Source organism: Mustela erminea, chromosome 1 (genome assembly GCF_009829155.1).
Source record: "Mustela erminea isolate mMusErm1 chromosome 1, mMusErm1.Pri, whole genome shotgun sequence".
Taxonomy (NCBI): Eukaryota; Metazoa; Chordata; class Mammalia; order Carnivora; family Mustelidae; genus Mustela; species Mustela erminea.
The window spans coordinates 49,479,306-49,506,407 of NC_045614.1; the positions used below are offsets into that span (position 1 = coordinate 49,479,306).

The 27,102-nt window shown below is 36.8% G+C and overlaps 1 protein-coding gene across 6 annotated transcripts in view; it reads left to right on the top strand.

The window, feature by feature from the left end:
- GRM7 (glutamate metabotropic receptor 7) overlaps positions 1–27,102 on the top strand; it is an 888,308-nt gene that overhangs the window by 410,025 nt on the left and 451,181 nt on the right. The window lies entirely within an intron of this gene.

The window sequence follows — 27,102 nt, forward strand, 5'->3', positions numbered from 1 at the left end:
TCTTAAGTCCAAAGGCCCGAGAACCAGAGAACGTAAGGAAATGAAGGTATAATTTCTAGTCTGAGTATGAGGGTGTAAGAGGAATAATGTCACAGCTCTGTAATCAAGCAGAAAGAGTGAGTTCTTTGTTTCTTGCCATCTTCTTCTATTCAAGCCCTCAAAGGATTGGATGAGCCCCACCCACGTGGGGTGCTTTGGGGAGGGCAGTCTGCTTTACTTACTCTATTGATTCAAATGTTAATCTCATCCAGAGACACTCCCAGAAAGAATGTTTAATTTTGTCACTGTAGAGCTCTGTCCAAGTTGATGCACAAAAGTAATCATCAAAACTCTAGGATCAGGTTTTAACCTCTTATTTTCTCTCTCATAAAGACTTTATCCCTCCACACTAAACTAGGTAGGTGATTTCTTTTTTTTTTTTTTAAAGATTTTATTTATTTATTTGACAGAGAGAGATCACAAGTAGGCAGAGAGGCAGGCAGAGAGAGAGGAGGAAGCAGGCTCCCTGCTGAGCAGAGAGCCCGATGCGGGACTCGATCCCAGGACCCTGAGATCATGACCTGAGCCGAAGGCAGCAGCTTAACCCACTGAGCCACCCAGGCGCCCGGTAGGTGATTTCTATTATGTTGGATTTCATTGTCCAGACAATTTTCTAAGAAAACAAAAATCTGTGGGCTAATGTGAGATTACTAATACTTTATTTGCCAAGACCTCTCGAAACAAAATCCATTTCTATCTGCTATTCACATTATTTAAAAAATATTAGCTACACTTGATCAACATTCCCATCCTGAACCAACCACTAGTGTCCTGGGGTACAGGTACACATGGTACCAGTCTAGCTGTCTAGACCTACATTAAGAAGAAATTATTGTTCCTATACATTTGAAATATTGTGTCTTCTATACTCAGAGTTTTTTTTTTTTTTTTTTAATGAATGTTATAAAGGAAGAGGATTATAGAGAACAAGATGAAGACAAAGAAAAAAAATAGACAGGAAGATGCACTATTGACACATTATACATTTGTCATAGCTATTAACTAGGGAAGATGGTTGTGGTACCTATGTATTATATTTTGAATCTATTTCTTCCTTAGGCTACTATGAGACTAAGTAATAATTGATGATTTTTCAAGATGTTAAGTATTCTAAGTCTTATTTTATTGCTGAAAACAAATATTTCTGGCTTGATATTTTGTCTTTTAATATTTGCCTTTCAATTGTCATATCATTTTAATTTTTAAATTAGGTTTACAGTAGCATTTCTATATCATAGGGAGTTTGATTTAGTTAACATAATAAAATAGTCTTAGAAGTGATAAAAAGCATGAAAATCATATTTAAGATACGCTTAAAACTATAGACTGTGTTTAATAGAAGATACCTTAAAAGCAATTTCTGGATACAAAATCTTAATTTATTAAGGATTAGTATTGGGCCCTCAGTTTTATTTTGTCTTTGACTTTAATTTTATCATGGCTTAGCTAAATTTAAGGTAGAGATAAAAGTGTGATAAGGCTCAAACTCTGTGATTTGTCTTATTTGAGCAAATCAATATTCAGGTAAATGAAAACATGTATTTAATTAATAGCTGCATAGTATGTTCATATTTTAAAGAAGTAATGTCATTGTTTTATTTCACTTGTTAAATTTCTTAAGAGACAAGAACATCTGCTTTCCTTCTACTCTTCTTTCTTCTTAACTTATTCACTGATCATTTAATGTATATATTTTTGATGCACTTATTTATTGATTTGACAAACATTTATTGAGAACCTATTTGCACAGATATTTACTTGGTGTTAAGAGCTTAATGATGAATAAGATGTGATTGCTGGTATCAGCTATTTCCTATCTAATTGGTAAAACAAGTATATAAACAAATTCAGAAAGTATAACAATCATGATAAAGTATAGCATTGAATCTGCAAGAGCATTAAGATAAAAGAATTGAGGTATAATTAGAATACAGAGACTTCTCAGGTCTTTGCTTGATGGGTTAGGTACAAACTCAGTCTTTTCCAAGCAAATAAGAAATATCAAACACAGTTATCATTTAGCTTTTTGGTAGGCTTAAGATTAGAAATTTCAATATTATTGAAACCTAACTGTGAAAATATCATGCCCCAAATAGATTATTTCTGTGGTCCTTTTCAAACCTAACAATTTATAATTCTAATATCTACTTTGGTGCAAAAATTAAATACTGCATGACAATGTTTTCATTTTTCAGCATAGATAAGACATTATATTACAGATTTACTAACAACTGAGTTGATATAATGGATTTATTAAGGTTCATCAGATGTTTGAGTGACTTGTTAAATAAGGATATTAAATCATTTTATCTAAAAGCTTTATATTGTGAACAAATCTTCACTTACCCTAAGTAACAAACGTGAGGCCATACCCGAATCAGTTTTAACATGATGGAAGTCGGCAAATTTTGGCTTGACCGTACCGCCAACATCTCTACTCACTTCAGTCACTGTCCCAACTAAAAAATATTAAAAATATATACACATATGCACATATGTATGTATGCATGTATACAATATATATAATATGTTGCAAAGAAGGATCCTCCTTTCCCTCACTGCACAACTAATTGTGTGAGAAATGGACATTTAACCAAACCCATATGCTGCAGTACTGAGAGATGGAGCCAATGAGCTTTGCTGTGGGCTCTAAGAGTTGGCACCACAGCCACCAGTAGATGTCTGCAAGCTTAAGTTTGGAGGAGGCAGAAACTATGAGGAAGCAGGGGAAGTTCTCTGTGGAAAGGAGGGTACAGCAAATGAATGGAAATCAAGAAAACCTAAAATGGAAGAGTAGATGAGGAATAGCTAAGATCTTCATGCCTTTCAGCTCCACTTTCATAAGACCCAGCTGAACAGTTTCAGTGGTACACATGCTTCTCTAGGACCCCATACCAGTGTGTGCCTCTGTATGTATGTCTGTGTCTGTGTGTGTTAGAGAGAAAGAAAACTTGAGTTGATTCACAGACCTTGAAACCAAAGTACCTGCTGTTCTCAAAGGCCAGTCAGGTTGTCCTTATGATTCTTCTTGCTGAGAGACAGGTTTGCCAAGTACATGGTTGTATTTGGACTACTTCTTTTGCTTCTGAGAACAGTGTCCCATGCCCTTCCCTATAAAAACTCACTGTAGGGGCGCCTAGGTGGCTCAGTGGGTTAAGCCTCTGCCTTCAGCTTGGGTCATGATCTCAGGGTCTTGGAATCGAGCCCCGCATTGGGCTCTCTGCTCAACAGGGAGCCTGCTTCCTCCTCTCTCTCTCTCTCTTCCTGCCTCTCTGCCTACTTGTGATCTCTGTCTGTCAAAACAAAACAAAACAAAAAAACAAAAAACTCACTCTAGGCTGGATGTCAAGATGGGAGGCTGGTGACTACAAGGAAACCTCTTGAGCTTGAATTTCTTCCCAGGCCTAGGACATATTTCCATCAGAAATGGGTGTGCTTGCTTTGTTAAAATACTAATCTACTGTTTAATTTGAAAGCCAGAAATATTTAGCATTGTATATCCTCATTAATCATAAAAGGGTTTACCTACCCTTTATTCTTATGGGCAAAATTGAATCTACACTAGCAAAACTTATTAAAAGGCAGCACTTTGAGCGAGTATATCAGGTCAAGATGAAAAGTTTTTGGTCTCTGAAAGCAGTGCTGCATTCAAATATGACTTAGCATACTTTCTGTGTGATAGTTGGTTATCATGCCAACTCTGGGTATTGGTTTTATCATTTGGTAAGTACAATTTTCTATTTCTTGGAATTGTGATAGTTATGTTCTATAATCATTAAATGAGTGAGCTCTGGAACCAGTATCCTAGATTCAAATCCTGGCCTCTCTACTGATTAGCTATATGACCATAGGCAACATATTGGATTTGTGTGTCACCTTGGGTATCTGCAGAATTGAAATAACAATGGGACCTATTTACAGGCTGTTGTGAGAGGTAAATACAGTAAAACATATAAAGCCCTGATACAAAGTCTAGTAGTGCCCAGCACATACTAAGAGCTCAGAAAAGTTTTTATAGTTAAGTGTTTGCCATTACAAAATGCTTTATAAATTCTACAGCATTGTACATAATGTGGTGATGTTTAAACAAAGGTTTCTTGAGGTACAAAATGATGTATTTTGGATTACTCTTCAAAACACCTACAACTGGCAGCTTACTAATAGGTTAATCTGTAACTTCTCTCTCCTTGTATAAGGACCACTTACATAGAAATGGTCTAGAAATGAGTTCTCCTGCAGGACTGAGCAGGTATATGAAAAAGCTTTTGTCATCATTGCCAGACTTGCAGGTACAGAGAATGCATTTGTTTCTAGGGACTTTAACTTGGCATCTTTCATGGACACTAAATTTACTCTGAAAAGAAAAAAGAAAAAGCATGTGTTCTTTTCTTGCTTGCAGAGGTGGTGGTTCTCTTTGGCACCCTCAAATCTACTTAAGCTCTATTTTCCTCCCTCCAGGCAGAGAATAGGTAAGATAATTGATGACGCTTTCTGGTTCCATATATTCAGGTGCTTCTAGAGCAAGTATGAAACATAGGGGTATTTTTGTTTTGTTTTGTTTTAGAATATAGTTTTGTTTTTAAAGATGTTTATTTATTTGACAGACAAAGATCACAGCAGGCAGAGAGGCAGGCAGAGAGAGAGGAAGGGAAGCAGGCTCCCCGCTGAGCAGAGAACTCCATGCTGGGCTCTATCCCAGGACCCTAGGATCATGATCTGAGCCGAAGGCAGAGACTTTAACCCACTGAGCCACCCAGGCGCCCCTAGAATATAGTTTTTAAAAGAGAATAGGCAGAACTTTCCAGATTTTTTTTTAAATTTATCATTTTATTCTATAAATCTAGTCTTTTTTATAGTTTACACCAGGTATTTTATATGACTTTGTTATCGAAACAAGAATGTTTTATAAAACCTCCTATTGTGCCTTATATTTCTTGTGTCTTATTAGTGAGGTAGATTGTCTCTAAACTGTCACAGAGGGGAGACTTCAATGAATTGTGACTTTTCTCCTCTATCCCCCTTTCCTTAGAAATTTTTCTTTGTCATAAATACTGATGGATGGGGCAATATTTACAAATCTAAGATCACTTTTTAAAGATTTCTTCGTTTATTTGAGAGAGAGAGAGCAGGAGGAAGCACAGAGGGAGAGAGAAAAGCAGATTCCCTGCTGAGCAAGCAGCTTGACATGAGCCCGGATTTCAGGACCCTGAGATCATGGCTTGAGCCAAAGGTAGACACTTAACCCGCTGAGCCACCCAGGCACCCTATTTCCAAGATCATTTATTTGAAGCCAGACATTTCCTGTGTGAAACTTCGTGGAATTCCTTTTACTAAAATTTTCTGAAGATGGCTGGGGACTTTTTTTTTTTTTTTCTGGTATTCTTTACCACTCTAAATGTGAACATCTGACCAGTATCAGATTTAGGATCACCTTGGAAGTTGTTGGAAATACAGAATTTGGGGCCCCAGCCAAGATACACTGAATCAGAATCTGTGTTTTAAAAATGTACCTACATAATTCCTACACTTATTATTATTAATTTAGATTTTATTTATTTATTTGATAGAGAGATCACAAGTAGGCAGAGAGGCAGACAGAGAGAGAGAGAGACGGGGAGGAGAAAGCAGGCTCCCTGCCGAGCAGAGAGCTCGATGCAGGACTCGATCCTAGGACCCTGAGATCATGACCTGAGCCGAAGGCAGAGGCTTAACCCACTGAGCCACCCAGGCACCCCCACATATTATAATTTGAGAAGTGCTACATTAAAACATGATTTCATGATCCCTGTGCTTATAAGATGTGTCTCTTCAAGCCAGGATGATGGACTAGATCAGTATTTCAAAGTGACAATAGATATTAGAAAAAAAAAAATGGTGTATTAGTTTCATATTTGCTGATATAACAAATTACCTTAAATTATTGGCTTACAATACAACATAAGATATATTATCTTAAAATACTGGAGGTCTGAAGCTCAAAATGGGTCTCAGTGATCTAAAATCAAGGTGTCAGAAAGATATATTCCTTCTGAACACTCAAGAAGAAGATATTCCTATGTCTTCCAGATTCTAGAGGCTGATCCCATTTCTTGGCTCATGTCCACTTTATATCTTCAAAGCCAGTAGTCTAGCATCTTCACATCTCTGTCTGACTCCAATGACTCTGTTTCCCTCTTTCACTTACAAACACCCTTGTGAGTATTATAGTTTCACTAGACAGCCAAAATAATGTCCACATCTTAAGATTAGTTGGTTAGCAACCTTAATTCCACTTGCAACTTAATTTTCCCTTTCATAAAACATAACCTAATCAAAGGCCTTGGGAATTGAAAATTGGGCATCTTCAGGGTGTCATTATTCTGCTTTCACAAATAGGATCTTTGACCTAGTAAATTTGGGTAATACTGATTAAATATAAATTAGAAAATATCTGTTCTGCAGAACTTCTCAAAGTCTTAAAATCACATTATGAAGGGGCACCTGGGTGGCTCAGTGGGTTAAAGCTTCTGCCTTCAGCTCAGGTCATGTTTCAGGGTCCTGGGATCGAGCCCCACATTGGGCTGTCTGCTCAGCGGAGAGCCTGCTTCCCCCCCTCTCTCTGTCTGCCTCTCTGCCTACTTGTGATCTGTCAAATAAATAAATCTTTTTAAAAAATCACATTATGAAGCCCTGAGAATGTATTAAAATCACATTATGAAGCTCTGAGGATGAGATATACTGGATATACTGTGTAATGATCCCCAAATGTATTTGTCCCCATTACTCTTTTTTTTTTTTTTTTTTTTTTTTTTTTTTAAGATCTCTTAGACTTTGGGAAGTATGGGCCTAGATTTAGGACTAGGTTTAGGACTAGGTTTTCCTTATTGGACTTAATCTCAAATTACTGTAATGGTAGGAAGATTACTTTATTCTTCTGCTTTAATTCTGATTGGTATATTAAGAAAGTTACATTCATGTCTTAGACCAACCACTTACCCTTTCAGATTTTAATCTCTCTAATTCCAAGTTCTGAGTTTTGGGAAATGGATTCTAGAATCAGACAGTCTGGGTTAGACTGCTGATGCTGTAGCTACATGACCTATAAAAATGTATTTGATCTCTTTGTGCTTTAGCTTTCACATCTGTTGGGCAAGAGTAGAATCAACCTCATAAAACTGCGAATTTAAATTAGGTAATGCACATAAGATACTTGACACAAAGCCTAGCTCACATTAAGTACTTTTTTTTTTTTAAGATTTTATTTATTTATTTGACAGACAGAAATCACAAGTAGGCAGAGAGGCAGGCAGGGAGAGAGGAGGAAGCAGGCTCCCCGCTGAGCAGAGAGCCTGATATGGGGCCCGATCCCAGGACCCTGAGACCATGACCTGAGCCGAAGGCAGAGGCTTTAACCCACTGAGCCACCCAGGCACCCCATATTAAGTACTTTTGATGAGGGTTTTAATTTTTGGTTATTACTATTATCATTATTATTATCAATAGAAAATAAATGTAAACACTAAGGTCCTATGTAAATACGTAATAATATAAGGAGAATAAGCCCTGTTCTTCATTAGGGATGTTGGTTTAATGGGTATGAAAGAGTACTTTTGATTCTAAAAAAACACACACACACAAAAAACGAGGGAAATTCTAAGATTTACTGTTAAATACAAACCAGAGAAAAGAGTTTAGAGTATCATTTGGTTGAGTAAATAAGATTTAAGTATAAAGGCTTTGGTAAAGAGGCATCTTTGTGGCTCAGTTAGTTAAATGTCTGCCTTTGGCTCAGGTTATGATATCAAGATCCTGGGATAGAGTTTAGAGTCAGGCTCCTTGCTCAGCAGGGAGCCTGCTTCTCCCTCTGCCTGCTGCTCCCCCTGTTGTGCTCCCTCTCTCTGACAAATAAATAACTAAATAAATGAATAAAATCTTAAAAAGAAATAAAGGCTTTGATACATTATATGGCAGAAATACTTTTATCATGAGTACCATTTCAGTTGACTATACAAATCTAGGCTACTTCAGCCAAATCAGTGGAAGATTCTTTCAGGTTCTACACATGGATTTGTACTGGCAGTTAAACATTTCCCAAAGAATTATTGACACACATAAAACACATTAGCAAGTTTTCTTTGTTTTTCTGTTTGTTTGTTTTTTCTTTTGATAGAAATAAATGGGCTCCTAACCTGGTATTTTATTTTAAAATTATAAACAAAACCCATTTATATGAAAGCTGATTCCAGCAACATATTAATCAAACCAATTCAGAAGATTAGGTCTTGCAATTAAAAGGGCTGTCTATACCTTTCTATAGTGACAGTTCAAATATAACTGGAACTGCAGTGTCAGTATCTTTCCTGAGAGAGGAAAACATAATCGGGAATCTTAATTTGTCTCTATTGCAGCCTAATAACTCAATTAGGTTGTGATAGAAAAATGAGCTTTGAAGGAAGTTGAGAGAAACACACTAATTTCCCCAGGTTTAATTAGCTAAGTCGAAATCACAATACTCATAATCACAGATAAACATAGTTACAAAATGCTGATTACCAAAGTACCAGAGTGGTTAGCTTCAGGAGTGAGGGGTGTATGGTGTATGATGTGTGTGGTATGTGGGGGGGTTTGTGTGTGTGTGTGTGTGTGTGTGTGTGTGTGTGTGTGGTATGTGCTATGTATGCCACGTGTGTGTGCTGCATATATGTGTGATGTTTGTGATATATGTCTATGGTATGTGTGTCACTGTGTGTACATGTGCTCTCTCTGGGATCTTCACACTACTGCCGAGAACCAATGCTAACAGTCAATATGAATATATTAACAGATACAATCAGAAATATATAGACAGATATATTACCAAAATATCAGCACTACCTCACATAATTAATAGGATGGAATATGTCATCTCTTACAATAGAGAAATCTAGTTTGGGAGAGGTTGGAGTTTAAAAGTTTTCTCCCCTTCCTCCTCTTTATTACAATTTAGATGTAATCCTACTCAGTAGAGCATGGCTAAGAATCCTAGGGCAGCTTTTCTTCTTCTAGCTCAGGTTTACTCTAAGCCACGGTCATTGTTATATGCTGTCTGTTATGAAATAATAGGATATTTGTGGTATATAATTAAACCTAGTTCTGAAATAAGGCTTAATTTACCTCCTGGCTGGTCTTGGGCAAATCAACTTCTCACCTCTTCCTCCATGTATGAAAGAAAACTACTGTTTACCAGGGTCATACTTAATCTGTTTGACTCTCAAAGTAAATAGTTTTTAGCAACTTCTCTCTCATGTATGATAAAGTTATTTTCAATAATAATCATGAAGTGAAAAATAGTAATATTGGTAATGGGAAAATGCAAGTGGTAAAAATCTTATTTTATTGCATTTCATATGTATGTTTATGTTAGTAATAAAATTATACATAAATAAATATAAAAAATTTTCAGGTTAGGAATTTGGAAGAGATAAATTTTAAATACATAATCTTTTTTAAAAAGGGAAAAGCAGGTGCCTGAGTGGCTCAGTGGGTTAAGCCTCTGCCTTTGGCTCAGGACATGATATCAAGGGCCTGGGTTTGAGCCCTGCATCAGTCTCTCTGCTCAGCGGGGAGCCGGCTTCTCCCTCTCTCTCTGCCTGCCTCTTTGCCTACATGTGATATCTCTCTGTGTCAAATAAATAAAATTAAAAAAAAATAAAAATAGAGTTGAGGGTCCATATCTGGGCTCTCAGAAAGGATGAATAGCCAACTTTTGTATCAACATGAACAGGACTAGAAGAGATTATGCTGAGTGAAATAAGTCAAGCAGAGAGAGTCAATTATCATATGGTTTCACTTATTTGTGGAGCATAACAAATAGCATGGAGGACAAGGGGAGATGGAGAGGAGAAGGGAGTTGAGGGAAATTAGAAGGGGAAGATGAACCATTAGAGACTATAGACTCTAAAAAACAATCTGAGGGTTTTGAAGGGGCAGGGCGTGGGAGGTTGGGGGAACCTGGTGGTGGGTATTATGGAGGACATGTATTGCATGGAGCACTGGGTGTGGTGCATAAACAATGAATTCTGTTATACTGAAAAGAAATTTAAAAATAAATAAATAAATAAAAATAAGGGGAGAACATTATATCTCAATATTGGTTAGCTTGTTACAGTAACAAGTAATATCATAGTTTTTGTTTGTAGGCTTTGACTTCTGTAAATTTGTCAACTACTTTGTAGAAGTCATTCTTTACCTATTGCATGTTCAGTGGACAACTTAGCCAGATTTGTCAATCTATATTTGTTCAAAGTTGATCGAAGAAAATTTTTTTATTAATTTTATTTTCAAAAGTTTCTTTTTTATAGGAAGCAACAGATACAGAATTTGGAAAATACTTGAAGATAAGCATAAGTTTGGCCAAAATTCATGAAATTCCTATGTCATTGATATTTCAGAAATTGTCATAGCATCCATCCCCTTATTTCTTTGGAAATGATTTTTCAAATGTCTCCACATTTGGAAAAACTTCTCCTTTGTCAACAACTTCATCTTAAATGCTTATTATATTTTATAACATCATTTTCTGTAAAAAGAGGTAAAATGGTAAGTGATGCCAATTATTGACATTAATCCACTGCTTTAGAATAATTAACAGAATCAAAATATTCAGTGTTATTTCTTCATCTTTGCAATCACTGTGCTATCACTGATTACTGCAAATGCACTGTTTAAATGCAAGAATATGCAATACTGTAGGAGTTGGAGGGATGAACTATGCCTGACGTGAGCTTGAATGACTTACAGGCGTTAGGAACTTACTCTTGAAATGAGAGTGTGTACTGAATCTGCACGTGTCAGAGGCCAACTGCATAATTTGGGTATTTGGGTTCACTTACATGTTGAATACAATGTTTGTTAAATGCTACATCATAAAAATGGTGGTAATTTAGAATTTAGAACACACACACACACACACAAAAAAAACTAAAAGTCAGTAGTAACTATAGCGATTGTTTAAAACTTGAACAGGAATTCACTAAACTTTGACCTTCAAGCCCAATTTGTTCAAGTGCCTGTTTTTATAAATATCTTATTAATTGACCACTTTTTAAGTGTATTTTCTAGGGAAATTGACTTTTTCTGCTATAACAGAGTTGAGTAGCTATGACAGAGACTATGTAGCTTGCAAAGTCTAAAATATTTACCATCTGGCCCTTTATAGAAAGAGTTTGCTGACTCCTGACATAGATCAACCAAAGTTTTGGGGGCAAAAAGTAATTTTTTTAACCTGTTATTTTTTAGAATTGCTCTCATACAGTTGTAATAAAAAGCAGATGACTTTTAATGGTTTCTTTTTTAATTCCCACTACAGACATTGCACATCTTATTGCCTGACTATTCCCACTATGCCATCTTGGTTTATCTCAGGTTCAACCTGTAGTGTTTTGTGTCATCTTACTGAATAAAGATTATACATGAGTACCAAATAGAGTCTATTATAACATAAACCTTCCATGTTTATCAGTATGCTTTCCCTTTCAAGACAACACCATAATTTAGAAGGGGTGGTAGTCCACAAACATATAGGTAGTAAAACTGGGGATAAAATGTATGGCATAGTAAGCATACACTGGCAATATCTATATATAAACTCCTATATCCCAGAGGGCCAGGCTAGGTTAAGTATATATTCAAGGGCCTGCTGAAATTATAGATGCCTCTACTTTCAGGTAGTATTTTGCCGTTTTTGACTGCTGTGTGATATCTATATCCCCTGTTGGTAAGCCAACACTAACTTTGGACTGGGACGAAAATAATTATTGATTCTTTATATATGAGTACCTTTCTAGTTAGCGTCTTTCCTTATGGATTTTCCTCCTCCTATTTGCCTCTTAAACTAATTCCTGAAGCCCAAGGGTGATTTTAGTGTGGATATAGCTTTTGGAGCCCAGGTCCATATGGCGTCTTTTGCAGGTAACATTGGTTGAATCCAAACCATGTGTGAATATAGCATGTCCTTTAGACGTGTGTTCCTTTGGTTCCTTCAAGTTACAGCACCGTCATTAAGGTAGCAACCCGGATCTGATCCTAACCTCTAATTAAGATATTTGAATGAGACAAAATGTGTGCCTTCCCCTCTAGGGAATGCTCAGAGCTCACATAATCACAAAGGTTCATCCTAATTTAAGACCCATAGTCTCTGTCTCAAGATTACATGTGTTTTCTTAATATTTTACACTAAACATTTAACGTTCCATTTATTAGAATGTATTTTGTGTAATCACATTTCAAGATGCCATTTGTTATTTGTTGGATCAGTTGATAATCCTGAGGATTTTGTCATTGCAGATTTCTCACTCTGGGTAGAAATTGTGTGATGGCTACAAATATTTATTCTACATCTTTTCTTATAGGCATTACTCTCATACCAGTCTGAAACTCAGTTTATCAGAAGCAATTTATTTCTAGGCCCAGCTTCTTCAGATCATTGCTTCTATTTTCATGCATGGTACATAACACTTAATTTTTATGTATTTTTCTTTATCTCTATCACCCTTTGAGAATATATAGGAGTCAAAGGTGAAAATGATACCTTTTTTGGTGACCCAAAATATAAAGCTTTAAAAGCTGATCATATTTTCTTTAATCATTCCTGTCTTTTTTTAGGATTTGAGGATATCTGCTTACATGCCTTCTCTTCTTTCAAGACTTGCAAATGGTTGATCAAATTTATATCAAGGTCATTAAAGGTGTGATTTTATTTATTTCCCTTTTGAATATACTCTGAGAATGGAAGGTTTGTCATTGCTATTATCAACTAATAAAAAAAACGATTATGTCACAAAAGATAAGTATATTTGCAAATACAGTGGAAAAAAAAAAAAAGTCATTTTGATTTAACACTAACAGCACCTTCCCAGAATAGAACTTTGTCTTTATCAGGTGCGGCTTTGGGTAAATCACCTGGAAGATGATTGTAGAGGAATTTGTTTCCTGATTTCTAGACAGAGAACTTAAGCCCCTTCTTGACTTAACCACTAGCATGGTTGATGTTATGGAAGGAGATTGACTTCCAGAAGAATCCTTTCAGTAAGCTCTTATCTCATTTGCAAATAATAAATGAGCATATCTGGAGGATAAATCTTCAAACTCTGAAGTGACCTAAGAACTCAGAAAGTATTGAATTTTCCAACTTATTGGCCCATTTTGTAGTATGACTTCTTGTGGGAATTCTCTAAAGAAAATATAAAGGAAGGGAACAAGACTTCTCCAAAGGCAGACCAATTGAAAGTTGAAGGAGTCTACTTCAAATGCCTTACTCTATCTAAGACCCTTGAAAAGTTCATGGAATTCATTGCTCCTTACTGTCAATAGCTCAGTTCATCTCCTGGGCCTTGGGAAGCATTTATACAAAGCTACCTGCTTTGGTCATATAGGTGAAGATTGTGCTGTTAACCAGCATCTTCATCTACCTCTTGTGATTAAAGAAGTGTCAGATGGCATAAAGCTTTAAGTACCACACTTCTCAATAAGGAGGGAAAATATTTTTTTCGGGGCTTTGTGAAAAATGGTGAGAGTGACACATTTCTAAGGCTACCAAATGTCAGATTCAGTGTGCTTCCACTTCTTTGGTTTGGACATAAATATTAGTAAGTAGCAAGAATTATTTAATAATGATAGATGCTCAAATTCTTTAAACATGTATTTTATTGATATGTGTACTGTTCCAACTGTTAAAAGAATAACAGTTTGATGTAGTACTGATATATCTTAGCAGAGATACTAAGGGGAAGAGGAAAGAGAGCTGTAGAAAAAGATATGAAAAGTAGTATAATTCTTAAAGTTCAATTTATCATTTACATGTAGAGGTCACTATTTCAATGATAGATAATCATATCATATAATTATAATTTTGTCATCCAGTGTGGCAAATTGCTATCCAAATCAATAGAGTTACTCATATAAAAGTAATGCTTTCCTTATATTTCTTTACAAAGTTGAATTATGTGTATTTAAACATTTCATCAATCATGAAGACCAAGCCTAGAGATCTAAGTACAAATTACTCTTTTCCTATTGACAAGATAAGACTCAATCATTTTTTTTTTAATCCTCTAAGGATATACAAAAAGGGATAAAATTGTTTGTTTGAAGATATTGGGTTAAAATATCTGGCACTTGATGTGGGAAACAGAGGCAGAAGAAAAATCATTAAATTTCCTTACTACCTACAGCCCATTGATAAGTCTTTGAAATAGGCTGAGTGACATTCCTCTGGGGACTTAATGGCCTCAATGCTAACATTTTTCTAAGGGCCAAAAGCAATCCTAGCTCCATCTTCCCAACCCCACCCCAACAAGGATCCAGTAAGTCTACTTTATTATTTTTTAATTTAATTAAATATTATTTGGTGTGTGTGTGTTCCAAAATTCATTGTTTATACACCACACCCAGTACTCCATGCAATACGTGCCCTCTTTAATACCCACCATTAGGCTCACCCAACCCCCCATACTCCTCCCCTCCAAAACCCTCAGTTTTTTTTTCTCAGAGTCCACAGTCTCTCATGGTTGGTCTCCCCCTCCTATTTCCCCCAACTCACTTCTTCTCTCCATCTCCCAATGCCCTCCGTGTTATTCCTTATGCTCCACAAGTATGTGAAACCATATGATAATTAACTATTTCTGCTTGACTTATTTCACTCAGCATAATCTCTTCCAATCCCCTTCATGTTGATACAGAAGTTGGGTATTCATCCTTTCTGATCGAAGCATAATCCTGTAAGTCTACTTTAACATATAAAAATTCCTTTAGAAATTTCCTTTATCGGGCGCCTGGGTGGCTCAGTGGGTTAAGCCGCTGCCTTCGGCTCAGGTCATGATCTCAGGGTCCTGGGATCGAGTCCCGCATCGGGCTCTCTGCTCAGCAGGGAGCCTGCTTCTCTCTCTCTCTCTCTCTCTGCCTGCCTCTCCATCTACTTGTGATTTCTCTCTGTCAAATAAATAAATAAATAAATAAAATCTTTAAAAAAAAAAGAAGAAATTTCCTTTATCTCTAAACCCCCTTATCTCTAAACCCCCCCAACAAAAATGTTGGCAATCATCCCCAAGCTTATGGCCCACCAATATACATCTGAAGGGTCTCATGACTAAGATCTCATTAGATGGTAAATAAATGACCTTTTTCCAAATAGCTAGCCCCCTTAGGTCATGGAAACATTGCTTCTAAACTTCCTTGGAGACTTACACTATCCATAAAGGCCCTCCCAACTTGATAGTATATAACGGGCCACTCCTCATGACCCCAGTGCAGCTCTTTCTGCCCAAGGGTCCTGTCCCTGTGCTTTAATAAATTCACCTGTCTGCACCAAAGACATCTCAAGAATTCTTTCTTGGCCATTGGCTTTGAACCTTAATGTCTTTCCTACATCAGCACTGATTCATTAAATGAAGAGACATTAATGTAAACGTGTTAACAAAAATGTTTTTTTTTTCAGGAGAGTTTGATAGACTAGAAGGTCACAGGAGCTATAAGCATCCCATTTCTTCTATTTGACAGATTCACTGAGAGAAATATGATAGAGGAGAGAGTGAGGGACCCAGAGATGGAGGAAATCTCATCAGAATTCCTGAGAGCAGGTAGGGAAATAGTTCCAGATAAAGGGTCAAGAACCCTCAGTTTTTTCCTTGGTACTGTATTTAGCTATATAGTATTGTGCAAATAGGCTTAATTTCCAAGCTCCTGTCCCCTCATCTATAAGTATTTCCACCTCTCTCTATGTCTTATAAAACTTGGTGGTGTTCAAAGAAGAATGGATGAATTAAAAAGGCTTTGGACCAATAAAAAGGATTATTTTAGGGAAAAGATAGTAACCAATTCGTGAAATGACCAATGAAGAATGACATAAATCCCTTATTAATTTATTCATGGAAGATAATAGTATGGAAATGATTTTTTTAATTACTAGAGTATAGTACCTCAAGAAATACAACACAGATTACAAAGAATTCACAAAGCTAAGAACATATCTTTAGAATTACTGTCCTAAGAATATGAACTAGTTTGTGTGTGTGTACGTGTGTGTTTGTGTACATATGTATATGCCTGCCCTAAATTTCCACTAAATTTGAATTCTCTGGCTGGATGGATTCCCACACAGATATGATATCCTATTACATCCTTGTTTTCAAGATTTAAAATCAATCATGAAATTGGCCTGCTTCATTGCTCCATTTTGACCACACACCCAAGTGAGAACTGAACAAATGCAAACAGTAGTTCAGAAATATCAGTCATGTTTTAGACTCATGAGTTTACCTCCTTTGTTGTCAACTTTGTTGTCATGTTTTAGACTCATGAGTTTACCTCCTTTGTTGTCAACTTTGTTGTCATGTTTTAGACTCATGAGTTGACCTCCTGTTGTCCAGAGATGCATACTGGGACATACTTACAGAGTTGCTGCTTGGAGACAAGTGACAATTGATTCTGACCCCCGAGCATGCTCAAGCCACAGGGAAAAGCAGTCAGTGGAAATAATCAGCCAATTTCTTAATTCTTGTTCCAGGAAAGGAACAACTTGCCTTCTAAAAGCTTCCTGAGGGGCGCCTGGGTGGCTCAGTGGGTTAAGCCTCTGCCTTCCGCTTGGGTCGTGGTCACAGGGTCCTGGGATTGAGCCCCACATTGGGCTCTCTGCTCAGCAGGGAGCCTGCTTCCCTTCCTCTCTCTCTCTGCCTTCCTCTCTGCCTACTTGTGATCTCTGCCTGTCAAATAAATAAAATTTGAAAAAAAAAATAAAAATAAAAAACAAAAGCTTCCTGAATTAGAGCACTTTCTCAATTAACTCACTCACAACTTTCCAAGATGCCAGCTGTTGAGAAAAACGAGTTCCATGTTGGGATTTTGGTTGTAAACTAAACTCGGAGGATTCTCAGAGGCCAGCACAGTTCTGAAAGAGAATTAGAAAGAAAAGTTGTCTTATTAGTATGTATCCTCATGTGAACGAGTAGGGTATTTGTCTTTTTTTTTATTTCTATATCGCTAGCAACTAAGAGAGTGCTTAAAACATGGCAGATGATGGGGCATCTGGGTGGCTCAGTCGGTTAAGCCTCTGCCTTCAGCTCAGGTCATGATCCCAAGGTCCTGGGATCAAGCCCTGCATTGGGCTTCCTGCTCAGCAGAGAGCTTGTTTCTCCCTCTCCCTCTGCCTGCTGCTCTGCCTACTTGTGCTCTCTCTACCTCTCTCGAATAAATAAAGTCTTTAAAAAAAATGGCAGATGCTCAGTAAATATTTTGTTTAATAGAGTGAATGAATGCTTGGCTGTGAAAATGGCAAATAAAGCAATCCACAGGGTAACATCACCAGCCAGAAGATTATCAAATCAGGAATCAAAAAGCCTAATTGCAGAGCATCAGGTCTGGTGCCAAGTTGGTCAGTCACTTCCTTTTTCTATACCATTTTCACCATCTTTACAATGGGAGGGTTGTTCTAAGATCAAGTCAGCTAGAATATACATGGTTCTGTTCAAGATTGCTTCAAGCTTCCATGTACTTCAAAGTAAGATGCAAGTTCTTCTCAGGCAAAATGAAGCCACTGAAATTCCTGAACATATTTAACTGAGACTTGCTGTCCGACATCACTTGGCTGAAAGATGTGATGGAATAAGGTCCATTACTGTGTATAGGTAGCACATGAGTTCTGCTCCCTCCTCACTGGCAGGCCACAAACAGAACATTTCTTGCCCAAGCCTGGAGTTTCTTGTTACAAAGTCTTGTGCCATACAACCCCACCAGTCTAACTACCGCATTTTATCCTGTTTTGCTCCAGGCAAGTTAATCTCTCCGTGCTACCCCAAATGCTGTTTATACTCTGGCAGCTGAGCATTTTCTTGGGGTATTCATCTGTCCTTGTTTCCTGCCTTCCTCCATTCCTTCCTCCCCCTTCTCAATCCTGAAAAGGACAATAATATCTCAAATATTACATAGGGGAAGAAAAAGATTAAATAGAGAGTTGATGGCTAAGAAAAACAAGAACCTTGAAGTCCTAACTCCCAGGCTTCCACCAGGTATGCCTCCATCACCTTATCTTTGCTCAACCCTCCTCCAATCCTGGGTACTGTTTCTAATTTCCATGGGAATCCTTACTCTTTCCCTTTGTCTCCCTCTCCTACCTAAAAGTTTCATCCACAAATACATGCAGGCGCCAATCTGTCCCTTTCCCTCAGCTTCTCTACTGCCATGGTGAGCCCTGGTCTCTCTTCTGCTTGATGTTTCCTTGAAATTCTTTCACTCTGGGAGTTTTCTCCCCGTTCTATATCAGGAGGAGAATTCTTAGAAGGCAAGAATAATTAGTAATGTATTCAATTGCAAATAACATAAACCTACTGCTGGTAATTTAAATAAAAAAGGTGGTTTGTATCAGGAAGTCCCTGAGTCAGTGGTTACTGACATTATTTCTTCTGCCCAAAATGCATGACTTCAGGGATTCTGGTTCTAGCTTTCTGTTTTACTATTTTTACTGTGTTCATTTTCATCATTTTTCATGCTTTTCAGTGATGCCGAAAGGACAATAAATGTTCCAGACATGATATCCAAAATGCTGGAGGAAGCACAGACTTCCTTTTTCTCTCTCTCCCTCACCCCCTCTTACCCCACAGTCCCCTCAGTTTTAGTTGTTCAGAACTGTCCCCAGAAAAGTGCGGTCTGTTTCATGAGTAACAAGGTCATTCCTATTGGAAAAGAAGTTAGAGATTTGGAAAGAATAGGCACCTTTGATGGTGATCAATGATGGGTTCATGCTTGGGAATAGCTAACTGACATCCCTTAGCACCAGGTATCTGTCAGCAAAGAAAGGGAATGGACAGTTGGGCAGTTTTATCCAAAATTACCTTTCCAGTTGATCTCTCTCTTCTCTTCATTACATATTCTTCCATTCTTCCACTGATGGCCTCTTCGACCCCCCAGATGTGAAACAACCCATGTAAGACTTAAGTTCCCCCATAAGGCCTTTGATGATTCCTCTAAGAAGATGTCTACCTTTTTTTTTTTTTTTTCTTATATAACATTTGCCCTCCTCTCCCCCTCTTGATTTGGACAAGAATGCTGTATTATCACTTAGCATGAAGGTGAAAATTGTAGTACTTCTCTGCCATTAAATTTATGGTCTGGGATAAGTTACTAAACATCAGAATGCCTCTGTTTCCTCCTGTCTACATGGGGATCTTAGCCCACCTTAGCCTGTCTCATATGGTTGTATGACCATGGACTCTGTCAGTAACGTAACACATTAGAATGGTCTATGACACATAGAATTCAGTGATTTCCAATCCTTCAACTATGATTGCTGTTATCACTGTTAAACCCTCTGGACTCAGTTTCTCCCCTCATAATGGGGAATTAGATAAGATTATTTCTCAGGCTCCTTTTGCTCTCATATATTATTCTTATAAAAAAATCCTAGAGAGTCTTTCACACAAGAGTCTCAATAAATATTTTCTAAATTGAATTGGCAAACCTAAATAATAGAGCAAATCATCAGTAGAACTGTATCATGTATAACCTCTGACAAGATTGAGCTGCAAATGTTAAATGGTTTCCTATTGCTTCTGCTTATTTGATGGAAAAGTATCCATTCTCATTTGAGAGAGAAAAATATTTCTAATGGAAGTCATTTGTGGTCTAACTTCTGACGTTCTTCTTGCTGTTATAGATTGCTAGCTACCATGGGCAGACAGAAAACTGACCAGTTTCCAGCTTCAAATTGAGAAGCAGATTGATTTCCGAGACTCTGAAATTCTTTCCATTACCTCAGTGTCTTGTATCTACCCCCTCAAGCCACTGACAGTGGGCTTTCTTAGATAAAGCTGGCATGTCATGAATGATGTTATCCTGTCTGTGACATGCCTCTTCATTTGCACCATTTATGATGAAACTGTTCATTTTTTCCCTATATGTTTACTCTCCACAGAAGTGAAAATTAATTCGGCAGTTGCAATGCCAACTTGCACCATAAAACTCCAGTTACTTTTCATGTGAGTTATGAAATGCCCCTCACAAGTGAGATTCTTAAGCTCTTGATATTGAACAATTATTTTTCTGGATATAGGTTGCCCATATACTTTGGTGGCCACAATTACATCTGAGATGTTAACAGCAGGCAAGCTGAATCCACTGTGAGGGTCTAAGCTGAAAGACAAGCCATAGAGAGAAAGTGAGTATTCAGTAGGGCAGCAGTTTAGGAAGAAAAGATGGTCACAGGTCAGAGGAGAATGTAGACTGCTGGGTTAACCACCATTGTTGAAAAATAAGCTAACTGATATCAGGACGCCTCAAGTGTGTGGGTGTGCATGTGCAACTGTGCAGACCATTTCATTACTTGCTGGAATAGAAATAAGACTTGCATTACTTTCTCACAATGACACATTTCTAGCATGATACACTTTCGATTGAATTCTTGAGGTGAAGTCATATATGTACAATATACCTAAAATTCTCAATCTACCACATTCTCTTATAAATCTGAAGCAAATGAAGTGACCAACTTTCTATGAGGCACCGCTCAAGCCTTCTAAGAACAGAAGATCAAAACAGCTTGTTTATCTCTCATCCTTTGTTTTCTAATCTTCTTTTTTAAGATTTTAGCTTTATGAAGATGTTCGCTCCCGTTAACATGTTAGTAGCCAATTTCTCTCTTCTGTTGAGTTGTTTGATTTTGCACACCTGTGGGCAGTTCTGTATGATAGGGGGCGAGCAGCTCATTTCTGCAATCACAAAGCTCCATGCATGGATTCCTCCGGTGTGCACTGGGTGGGCCCTAAATCCGTGAGTGCAGACCGCCCCTCCACTAATCACATCGCCAAATGGAGTTTGCTCTAATTTGCTTAATCACTCAGCTGTAATTGAATCCTGATGGGAAGCTGGGTTTCCATCCAGAATTATTCCCCTTCTCCTGCTGAGAAGGTGGATAAAGTAGCCATTACTTCTCCCTAGCAGCCCCAGGACAGTTTGCAGATGGTTCATTTCTCCATACTCCATGATGTTTTCCAGAGTTGGAGGAATTATGGCATGGAGACTGTAGTCCCAGGGATTTCTCCTGTTGTTCTCTCTCTCTGCATTATTGTAAACCTTGTAACAAAGCATTATGATCCTTCCTTTCCTTCCTTCTCCCTATCTCACCCTCCTAAGAGCTCTCTAAAAACATTTGACTAGAATATGTATACAAGTATGCTACGTCTGCCTAAGCTGAGTATATATAGCCAGTTTGGAGTGCCCAAGCCAGTGCTGCTCAGAACCTGCTCCCCTAGCCACCTGCAGCCATCTCACCTAGAGCAGTGTTCTCTGGCTGCCACCAGACCAGCAGCACCAGAATCACTGGAGAAGCTGTTAGAAGCGCAAATTCACAAGCCTTACCAAACCCACTGAATGAGAATCTCTCCAAGTGGGGCCAGAAATGGCTGTTTTAACAAGTCCTCTAGGTGAACTAATGCCTAAGAATCACTTACCTAAAGCTCTTGCTAAAAATTCAGATTCTTGGACCTGCTGTACTACTTACTAAATAAGTGTTCCAGAGGTAAGACCTGGGCAGGTATGTGGGTAGTTAGGTAGATTACATAAGTAGATGATAGGTAGATAGGTAGATGTATACATATATATGTATACCTCAAAATAATTCTAGATGTACAGAGGAGTTGCAAAGATAGAATTCCTCTCTACACTTCCCTTCCCCAAGTTACCCCGAATATTAATATCGTAAATAGCCAGTGTACATGTCTCAATGGAAAACATACTACTACCTCAATTACAGATTTTATTCAGATGCTGCTAGTTTTTACACGAATGTCTTTCCATCCCAAGATCCAATTCAGTTTTCAGTTTCTCAGTCTTTTATTTTGTGACTTTCACAGTTTTGAAGAGCACAAGTCAGGTGTTTTGCAGAATGTCCTTCAGTTTGAATTTTTATATTTTTTCATGATTAGATGAAGGTTATGGGTTTGGGGAAGACTAAAACACAAATGGAGTGCCCTTATCATCACAGGGATGACGTGAAATCAGCCAGCAGCACCTTATTCATTACTTAGTAGTGCTGTTAACTTAATGATCCACTTAAAGTGATCCGCTGTCTGGAATTTCTCTACTCCAAAGTTACTATTTTTCCTTTCCTATATTCTTTAGAAGCAAGTCACCAAGTGTGGCTTTAACTCAAAGGTAGAGGAATTAATCTCCACCTCTTTGAAGAAAGGGGATCAAAGAAGTTGTAGGCATATGTTAAAACCACCAGAGTAATTAATAAATATTTGGGGGAAAATAACATTTAAGCTATATAAATGTTCTGCATCTCCTTACAGTTTTCCACACTAACTTGAGCATCTATCGGCGCCTCTTTTGTGCAGCGTTATTAACAATCATGTTCTCAGGGTGATATTGCATTTCTCTCATTCCTTCTACATTTATTACTTGGAATTGTTCTGTACAGAAAATTAATTCATTCTCTCTTATTTATATATTTATTTAGTCTTTTTTTTTTTCAGTATGGTCTCATACTGAAATACTGTATTGTATTCTTTGGATAATCATTTAATACCATCATTACTTATTTTGTTTTTCATATTGTTCTAGCTTTGCTCACTGGACACGCTTTTAGGTGGCACCTGTGTCCTATTGATATACCCATAACTTTCTTTTTCCTTTGTGTTCTTCTTACTTCCTGACACTCTAGGCTCATCTTGTGTTTGCCCTGCCCTAGCCTTAGAATCAGTCATTTCTTCAAAGAGAAAGAACCATCTTTTTGTTGAAAGGTGGGATTTCGAAACCAACACTGGGGTCCTAGGAGGGCTGGTTGCTCTCGACTGTCATTGCCTCTAAGCTCTCTCAGTGGACATTGTGTAGTAACCCATGGATACAAGCATCCATCTAAAACGTGAGTTTCCATGGATAGTTCACACCCTTTCTGGCACCACACGGTTCATTCTAGCCTTACTTTCCTGCTTGTGCATAAATTCTTTACAGTGAGAACCCTGGCTCATGTTATCTACCATGCATTTACTGTTTTGTTCAACTCGAGCATGGAAAGCAGTTCCAGAATTGCTAACTCATATCCCTGCAGACAATATACAAATCGGAGTACCATTTTATGTTCAGTTCTTTTACTCTCTAGCTTTAGAATTTCCAGTCAAAATACAATTTTTAAGTTACTTAGGTCAACTTATTTTCTATTCATCTCCATCAGTAAAATTTCCTCATATGTTAGTAATAATACACTTAATTCATTTGTCACAGTCCACATTCCACTCTAGGATCCCCTGGCATCCTGGATGACTTTTTAAATTTTGCATAAGTCTGGTTATCATGGTGTGTTGTTTTTAAGGTTTTGTGGAGTCATGCATCTACTACCATAGTACCATACGGAATTTTTCGATTACCCCCAAATTCCCTTGTGGCGTCCCTTTATACTCAACCCCTCCCCTCAACCCTTGGATTCCACGGATCTATTTTCCACCCCTATAGTTCTGCTTTCTCTAGAAGTTCGTATGAACAGAATTACACAATATGTAGCCTTTTCAGTGGGGCTTCTTTCACTTAGCAAAATGCTTTTAAAGTGTATTCATGCTCATCCACAAATCAGCAGTTCCTTTTTGTTACTGAGTAGGATTCAGTTGGAAGCATGTACTAGTTTGTTTATCTCTTTACCTGTTGACAGATGCCTTAGCTGTTTCCAGTTTTAGTGATTATGAATAAAATTCCTATAAACATTTGTGTGCACATTTGTGTGAGCACCAGCTTTCAATTCATCTGGATAAGTACCTAGGATTGGAACTGACTGCTGCTTGTTATGTTATCTCTATATTTAACATTTTGGGGTTGCCAAACTGATTTCCACTGTGGCTGTACCGTTGTACATCCCTTCCAGCAATGAACAGACATTCCTATTGCTCTACATCTTCTCCAGAATTTGATATTGCTGTTTTTTAAAGCTGTTTTAGGAGGTATTGTAGTAGTATATCTTTGTGGTTTTAATTAACAATTCCCTAATGACTGGTGTTGAGCTTCTTTTCCTGTGCTCAATTGCCATCTATTTTTGTGCATGTGTCTATTTAGATATTTTGCCTACTTCCTCTTTTTTTCTATGGCTGAGTTTCAGTTCTTTATATATTGTAGATACCAGTCTTTGATTAGGCGTATGATTATCTCCCAGTCTTTGGCTTGTGCTTTCATTTTCTTAATACTATTTTTCATAGAACAAAAGTTTTAAATTTGCATAAAATTTGATTTATCTTTTTTTTTCTTTATAGTTTGTGCTTTTGATCTCATATTCAGAAACTCTACAAAAGCTAAGACCACTACAGATTTCCCTTTTTCTCCTTCTAAATGTTTAGTAGTTTCATATTTTAGACTTAGGTCTATCAATCCATTTGAAGTTAATGTTTACATGCAGCATGAAGTATTTGTCAAGATTATTTCTATATATGAATATCACTTTTTTCAGCATCAGTTTTTGAAAAGAATATCCTTTCTCCACTGATTGTCTTTGCACCTTTGCCAACAATCAGTTGACTATGTTTGTGTTGGTCTATTTCTGGACCTCTTTTCTGTTCCATTGATCTTAAGTGTCTTTCCTTTTCACAATCCCACACTGTCTTGATTACTGCAGCTGCAGGTTGAGATTGATAGTAAGTCTTGAATTTACGTAGTTCAAGTTCACCGATTTTGTTGCTCTTTTTCAATTGTTTTGACTACTCTGGTTCCTTTCATTTTTGGTATAAATGTTAGAATTAGCTATTGATACATATTTTTAAAAGCTTGCTGAGATTTTGACTAACATTGCATTGAATTTAGAGATGAAATCGGGGAGAGTTTATATAAATGATTTTTAAAAATTTCTTTCAGCCATGTTTTATAGTTTTTAGAATATAGCTCCTTTACATATTTTGTTAGATTTATACATAAACACCACATTTTAGGTGATATTGTTAATGATATTTTTTTCCTTTAAAATCCTAGTTGTTCCTTGCTGATCTGTAGATATATCATTGACCTTTGTATTTTGAGTTTATATCCCACAACTTTGCTTAACTCACCTTTTAATTCTAGAAGATTCTACATAGACAATCATGTCATCTGCAAATAGAGAGAATTTTATTTTTTTCTTTTGCCAGCTGTTTGTCTTTTATTTCTTTACTTTTCTTTTTTGTTCCTTATTCCTCTGACAAGGACATCCAGTACAATGCTGTATAAGAGTTTTAAGATAGGACAAAATTGCTTTGTCATCTCTTACTATTAAATGTGATGCTTATTGTAGGCTTTTTGTAGATGCCTATTATTAGGCTTAGAAAGGTCTCATCTAATCCTCGGTTATAGTTTTTATCATGAATGTATATTGAATTTTGTTTAGTGCTTTTTCCATATGTATTAAGATGATTATATGGTTTTTCTTATTAATTTAAACATATATAAATTATAATGCTTGATTTTAAAATAATGAATCAACTTTGCATTCCTAGGGTGAAATCCACTTGGTTATGTATGATATATTACTATTTACTGTATATTGCTGGATTTATTTTGTTAGTATTTCTTAAGAGTTTTGCAAGTATGTTCATAAATGATATTGGTCTTTTTTTAATAATATCTTCATCTGATTTGTGTATTAGGGTAATAGTAACCTTATGAAATGAGTTATTTTCTCCCCTTTCCTATTTTCAGTTAGAAATTATATATAAATCATTTTTTATTTCTTCCTTAACTGTTTGGTGGAATTTATCAGTGAAACCATGTGAGCCTGGGTCTTTTTTTTTTTTTTTAAAGTGTGTGTCTGTGTCTATGAATTTGTTATCCTTAATATATAGAGAACTATTAATATTATCCACTCTGCCCTCATTTTGTATAGTTTGTGTCTTTCAAGAGATTCATTCATTTCATTTAAATTGCTAAATATATTGGTATCAAATAATTTATAATATTCCCTTACAACCTTTTGCTGTCTGTGGGATTTGTCAGTAAGGTTAGCTCCTCTTCTTCCTGACATGATAATTTGTGACTTCTTTCCTTTTTGTCAGCTTTGACTAGAGATTTATCTATTTTATTAATCTTTTCAAAGAAGCAGCTTTTAATTTTACTGATTTTTCTCTCTTATTTTTTCTGATTTCTGTTTCATTGTTTTTTGCTCTTTTATCATGCCTCTCTGCTTTTTTGGGAGGGTAGTTAGTTAGCTCTCTTTCCCTCTTATTTCTTAAATAGATGCTTAGGTTTCTATTTTGGCTGTCTCTTGTCTAACATAAACATTTGATGATTATGTATTTCCTGCTAAATACCACTTTAGTTGTAATCTATACATTTTGTATGTTCCACTTTCATTTTCATTTAGTTTTAAATATTTCAGATTTCCCTTGACAATACCTCTTTGACCCACAAGTTATTTAGAAGTGTGTTTTCAAATTTCCAAGTGTTATTAATTTCTAGTCTGATTCTGTTAGGCATGGTGACATACTTTGTACAATTTCTATGCTTTTAAATTTGTTATTATTGTTTTTTTAATGGCCCAGAGTATGGTTAATGAATGTTTCATTTACACTTGAAAAGAATGTATACTGTTCTGTTGTCCTATGGATTGTTCTATAAATGTTAATTAGGTCAAGTTGGTTGACAATGTTATTGGGAACTCTACATTTTGAAAAATGACCATTAGAGATTTTATGCATAACTGAAAATTAAGAGCCACTTACAGAGAACTAACACTAATCAAGCTAAAAGTGTAATGGAGCTCAACTTTGGATTAGAGTTCATAGTTTTCTGTTTGTGGAAGCCGAGTACCATTCACCCAGCTGTCCATGCTCGAGGTGTAAGCTTGATAATAACTACCTCCCCAGCACATTACAAGAACAAGTTTATCCATTTGTCTTGGCCTCTAGGTCTTCTGTCTATTGGATGGATTTTGTTACCTTTCTACAAGTATTCCCTCTACCCCTTTCACCTATATCAGCCTTTTTTAAAGTGTATTTTATAAATACTAGATCCAGGGGCTGCTACTAAGCAAGAGGTGAGGTAGTGAGGACTATATCAATTGCTTAGTAAACTGCTACATGTTACCCTGTCTTGAAATTTGTAATGATAATTAAT